We start from the raw sequence: 6,000 nt of genomic DNA on the forward strand, positions 1-6,000 counted from the left end.
CCTCAGATACACAAAGTCTCCTCTCATGATTTGTACAAAGGAGATGAGTTCCATCTGTTGTGCAGTTATCAGGGGACGCACAATCTAGGCTAAGTCTACAATTATATATATATATATATATATATATATATATATATGGTGAGTTAGATAGGGAAAAGGAAGTGCATTGCCAAAACTTCGTTGCTATACCTGTACAAGTATTTATCATTTTACCTCCTCTGCCGACCAAGCTAATTGAAAGAGATGAGGAATCCTCAGATATCTAAACAGACACCTATCTCCACCATAAACATATTTGTTCCAACATTGCGTCAACAGATAAAAATGGAATCTTCTATAAACATGCAAAATTATTCTCATATTAGTCCAGGAACAATTTGAAAACCTGTGATTTTTATCCCACAAGTCATGATGGAGATTCCCATTACCACATCCAGACAGTTAAAAAAGACCAAACCCACCTGCCTAGTCTAATATCCTACACAAACTTTAGAACCTTTTGAATTTAACAGACCCTCCAACATTTTACGAATGCACATCTTATTGCAACCCAGCGACCAACCGCTTTTACCTCGGAAAAAAACTTGAGTAAGGTACAAGTGCTTGGAGGGAAATCATCTAGCCATAAGATATCTCTTCAGAAAAAAAAGATTTCTACCTAATCACAACCAAACGTCACACCACCTTCAAAAAAATATTGCAGAAAGGATAGTGTTCAACATACAGTACTGAGTGCCAACAGGAAACAGTTTACTCTGCTAAGGTTCAGAAGAAACATTCATTTATTTTTCAAAACATGGCAAAGAGGCCTAAAATTATCTCTTCCCAGTTCATAGATCCTGCAGTCATTGCGAATGACAGTGGTCCCTGCACTGAGGTTAAGGGTGAAGGACCCTTGTGCATGTGGGGGGGGGGGGGGGGACCAGAAATCAAACAACACTATTCTTTTTACCTAGAAGAACACTTCTCTAGAAACCTCCAGGTCCTCCAGTGCAAGGCTATGGCCAACATCTGCCAGAAGCTGATCCCAGAATCATGCTGGAGGACCTACAAAAGCGTGGTTATTCTCTAGGAACTCCTATGTTCTCCACACAACTCTATGGCCAGCCTCCAGGAGAAGTGTGCTGGAGGGCCCAGAGATTCCTAGGGAGGGCATATGAATCAAAGCCGCAAATAATCAATTCCGCAAAAGTCAGAGAGAGGGCCAGCTGCATTGCAAAACTCCAAAGAGGCCACCGCAACCTGGCCTTTCCTGCCCAGGATGGGTCGCTCCCTTCGGCCAGCAGGGGTCCCTCCTTGGCCAGCTTTGGAGCACAGCCTTGCTTTTGCTGCACTTGAAACTTTTCTGGGGAAATGCTGTGATCCATCTCTCCGGGTGAGTGGCCCTGCTCCCTGCTGAAAACCCAAGAAGACGGCAACGCTGGGAGGAAAGGAGGGGGAGACAGATGGCAGCGGAGCCTAAAAGGCCTCCCAGCCAGTGGCCCCAAGAAACCAAAAGCCCACATTCAAACTGCGCTCCAAGCTGCAATGGCCCCTTTCCCCAGCCAAGGGCAGCTTTTCACCTGAAAGAAAGCAAGGCTCCGCTTTTTCCTTTCTGAAGGGAGGGAGGGAGGGAGGCGCGGCACTAGGTGCAAGGGAGACAAATACATCAGAAGAAAAGGCGCATCCGTCCGTCTTGAGAAAGAGAGAGAGAGAGAGAGTGAGGAAGTTGCATAATGGGAGGAGGCTGCTTTGCTAAGGCCTCCATCCCCCCTTTAGTTCTCTTAATGGCCCGAAACGAAACTCAAAAAGACTTTCCCCACAAACACCACAATCTCCATCTCCCTTCACTCTGCGAAGAAGAGGAGGTTTTCTTTCTCAAGGCGGCAGGAAACATTTCTAGACCCCAGCCCCTCCCTCCCTCCCTCCCTTTTCTTCTGAATACCAATTTCCATGCAGGATCCTTTTCCAGAGAGAGAAACCCTCTTGGAAGGGAGGGAGGGAGGCGCCTTACTCTCTTCCTTGGCGCAAAGGCAGCCTCAAGAAAAGGGTCCCCCTCGCTTTTGCTTTTGGCGACGGCGCAGTCCTTTCAAACTTCTCCTGGGTGCGTGTGTTGTGTGTGTGTTTGTGAGAGAGAGAGAGAGAGAACCCAGGACCTTACCCTGCTTCCTCCCGACAAGACTGTGTTTCTGTTCCGTTTCTCCACACACACAATGACACAAAGCACACACACAACAGCAGGCCTGGGTTCCCAGGCGCGCCTGGCTCCCATTGGCGACCGAGAGGAGAGCGCCTTAAGCCCCAACCTCCCCCGAAGGAAGGAAGGCAGGAAGGCAGGAAGGGCGGGCAAGTGTCTCTGTGTACACAGCCGGGGCTTCAGGGGGCTCTGCAGGAGGCCTGGGGGCCCCAGGGGGTTATAAGGGGCCACTCTGGGCGGGAAGGGAGCCCAGTTCGCACCCAGCGCCTCCCTTCCTGAGGACATCGCCACCAGGCAGCAGCCTCCTTGACGCGAGCGCACAGACACAATGGGATCAGATAGACAGACAGACAATATAGATATAGGGAGAATATAATATATATGGAGAGATACAATATAGATACAGAGAGATAAATAGACAAACAGTATAGATAGATATAGCCATAGACACAGACAATATAGGCAGATGAGGCAGTGGTGGGGCGCAGGGGTTCTAGCGCTGGGCTAGGGCTCTGGAGAGCAGGCTTCCGATCTCACTGGGCCATGCAAGCCCCTTGGGCGAGTCACGCTCTCTCAGCCCCAGAGGATGGCCATGGCAAGACCCCTCCTCCTCCTCCTCCTCTGAAGGTACTTACCAACAAGAAAACCCACAATAGGTCTGCCTCAGGGTCGTGGCAAGTTGGAAAGGACTTGGGACTAGGCACACAACAACACTAGAGAGATAGTGCCCATAGGCAGGTCACACTCTCTCAGCCCCAGAGAAGCCTCCCCCCCTTTTGAAGAGCTATTGAAGAGCTAACAACAAGAAGAGCTATTAATAAGGTCGCTGCAAATTGCAAACCACTTGAAGGCACACAACAACAAACAACACACACACACACACACACACGGGTGGAGAAAATAAAACAAGATGGTTAGACACACAGTCAGACAGACACATAGATATTAGATAGAGATTAGATAGATAGAGGACAGACAGATAGAGAGAGAGAGAGAGAGAGATTAGAAAGAGATTGGATAGGGATAGATAGATAGATATTAGATACACAGTATAGATATAGAGATAGATAGAGATTAGATTAAGATTGGATAGATAGTTAGAGAATAGATAGATAGATAAATAGAAGGTTATTAGACATTGGATAGTTAGAGATTAGATAGATAGATAGATAGATAGATAGATGGATATTAGACATTGGATAGATAGAGATTAGATAGATAGATAGATAGATAGATAGATAGATAGATAGATATCTCTCTGTGTCTGTCAGGGAAGAAGGCAGAGTTAGTGCCAGGGTTTCAGGCGCTCTTTCTCCTCCTCCTCCTCCTCCTTCTCCCCGCAGATACCCGCCATGCCCCCCCCCCACAGGCATGTTCCTACAGTAGTACTTACTAAAAAAGAGAAGGAGGGAAGGAAGGGGGGAAGGAGGCACTCCGGGGGAAGCCAGTGCGCTCCCTCCCTCCCTCCCTCCCTCTCTCTGCGCGTGTGGCTGTGAGTGAGTGCGTGTTGCGTGTGCAAAGTTTGCCCAAAATGGCGGAATTGGGGAGCTCAGGATTAGATTTCTATAGAGCGCCGCACTCAGAACACACATATATGTACACACACACACACACATAACGCGCCACGAACTCGAGAAAGGGAAAGCCGAAGAAAAGAAAGGAGGAGGAGGAGAACTAGATAAAATGAAATAATAAAATAAATAGCCCTCTCCCTTCACTGCGCGCTTGGGCTGAACAACACAGGCCTTCCCTCACTAACGACACACTCCCCACAAGAACCAAAAGCTACACACACATTCAACCGGTATATCCGAACCAAGCCAGGCTGGAGAAGAAGGGAATAAAGTCTGCCTTCCTTCCTTTTCCTCCCTTCTTTCCAGCCTTTTTTAAAAAATTCCTGCCTCTCTCCTGAGGAAAACGGTAAACAAAACCCAGGAGAGAGAGAGAGAGAGAGAGGGAGAGGCAGCGTTTCCCCCAAATCTCCTTTGCACCAGCAGCACCTCCCCCCTAAACCCTCCCTCAGAAGTCTCAAGGGAGATTTTATATATATATATATATATATATATACACACACACACACACACACACACATATATATACGTGTGTGTGTGTGTGTGTGTCTGAAAACCTGGAAAGTCGTTGCCAGTCACTGTATTATACCAAGATGAGCAAATATTAGATTGAGAGATACTGTTTGATATTTAAATCAACTGCCATAAACACACACAAACATATGTGTGTGTGTGTGTGTGTGTGTGTGTGTGTGTATATATATATATATATATATATCCAAAGTGGCTCTGGAAGGGGGAAACCAGGGAGCATTTGGCCCTCACTAGTGTCCTGATGGAGGATACACACACACACACACTTGAATATATACGTGTGGTGTGGTGTGTGTGTGCGTGTATGTATATATGTATGTATGTATGTGGAAGCGGAAAACCAGGGAGGCATTTGGCTCTCAGCTGCTGAGAGCCAAATGCCTCCCTGGTTTTCCGCTTCCAGAGCCACTTTGAACACACACACACACACACACACACACACACACGTATTCAAATGTTTTGTATGTGGCAGTTGATCTAAATATCAAACTAGCTCTCAACCTAGTATTTGCTCATCTTGGTATAATACAGTGACGGGCAATGACTTTATAGGTTTTCAGGCATATATATTTCCCTTGACAGGACGCTGCTGGGGTCGAAATGCCCCCCTGGTTTCCCCCTTCCAGAGCCACTTCTTTTCCCCCTTTCATTACCCTTCATGGAGGAAAGAAGAAATGGAGGGGGAAAGAAGATATAACATTAAATAATAATGATTTTAGAAAGGATTCCCACCCTTTCCCTTCTCCCCTCCCTCCCTCCCTCCCTCCCTCCCTCTTTTGTTCCTCTTTTACTTAGGATTTTAGGGAAGCAGCCACCCCACCCCACCCCCATGACCCACCCACCCCTTCCCCCGAAGTTGCCGGGTCTTGAGTGGGAATCCAGCCCTCCTTCAGACCCCATCTCTCCCTCCCCTTCCTCCTCCTCTTCCTCCTCCTCAGGGTGCGCTCTCCTCCCTCCTCCCTCCAACTTTCATCCACCATCTCAGCCTCTGGACATTGCAAGGGACCACCAGCAGCTTCCTTACCCCCCTAAATCCCTTTTCTCAGTTTCTTTTTCTCAATCTCTCTCTGTCTCTTTTTCTTCTATGTATTTTCTTTTCTTTCTCCGTCTCTCGAGGAGTCAAATATGGTCCAGGGCTGCGGGAACAAGTGAGCATGCGCCCGCAGAGCCAGGGCTGGGAGGGAAAGGGAAACTGCTGCTGGTTGCTGCTGCTGCTGCTCTTGCTGGAGGAAGACTGGCTGTTTTTGCTGCTGCTGTTGCCTCTCAGGGGAAAGCAGCAAGACACACCTGGGACTGGGGGTCTTGCACCCTTCTTTTTCTTTCCTCCCCCCTCAGCATCCCTGTTCTCACAAGGCAGGGCAAATTTGGAGGAATCCTAAAAAGGCAACAAGGACTTAGAATCATAGGAGTTGGAAGAGAAATGATGGAGGAATCTTTTTAGAGTTGCTTTTCTCTGTTAGTCATGTTACAGCAAAGTACAAATCTTGTCGTCTTGTTCTTCATAGGCTGTTATCACACGGAGGCGCATACCATCACTAAAATTTCGGTAAAATGTTCCTGAAGCATTCCTGAAGTGTGAAGATGTGATAGCCGGTCGTGCTTCTAGATCATTGTTGAAGCGTCCCACTTCTCCCGCCTTCAAAGCGTTCGTGGACCAGCCATTTCTTCAGTAACGGGAACTTCCGTTATTGAAGAAATGGCTGCTCTGCGAACACTTTG

At 47.7% G+C, this 6,000-nt stretch overlaps 1 protein-coding gene across 7 annotated transcripts in view; it reads right to left on the minus strand.

The window, feature by feature from the left end:
* Positions 1-5,456, minus strand: part of L3MBTL3 (L3MBTL histone methyl-lysine binding protein 3) — a 114,761-nt gene extending 109,305 nt beyond the window's left edge. For 2 of the 7 annotated variants that reach the window (XM_089530399.1, XM_089530392.1), the window contains exon 1: positions 5,306-5,455. The gene's annotated coding sequence lies outside the window, so the exon portion shown is untranslated. Of the gene's footprint in view, positions 1-1,562; positions 1,592-2,140; positions 2,158-3,569; positions 3,646-3,971; positions 4,123-5,305 lie in introns of those variants that run through there. The other 5 variants (XM_089530401.1, XM_089530397.1, XM_089530394.1 and 2 more) reach the window with 5 other exon arrangements.
* Between the last annotated feature and the right edge of the window lie 544 nt (positions 5,457-6,000).

This window comes from Sceloporus occidentalis, unplaced genomic scaffold (assembly GCF_023333645.1).
Source record: "Sceloporus occidentalis isolate IW3139 unplaced genomic scaffold, rSceOcc1.0.p SCAF_6, whole genome shotgun sequence".
NCBI lineage: Eukaryota > Metazoa > Chordata > Lepidosauria > Squamata > Phrynosomatidae > Sceloporus > Sceloporus occidentalis.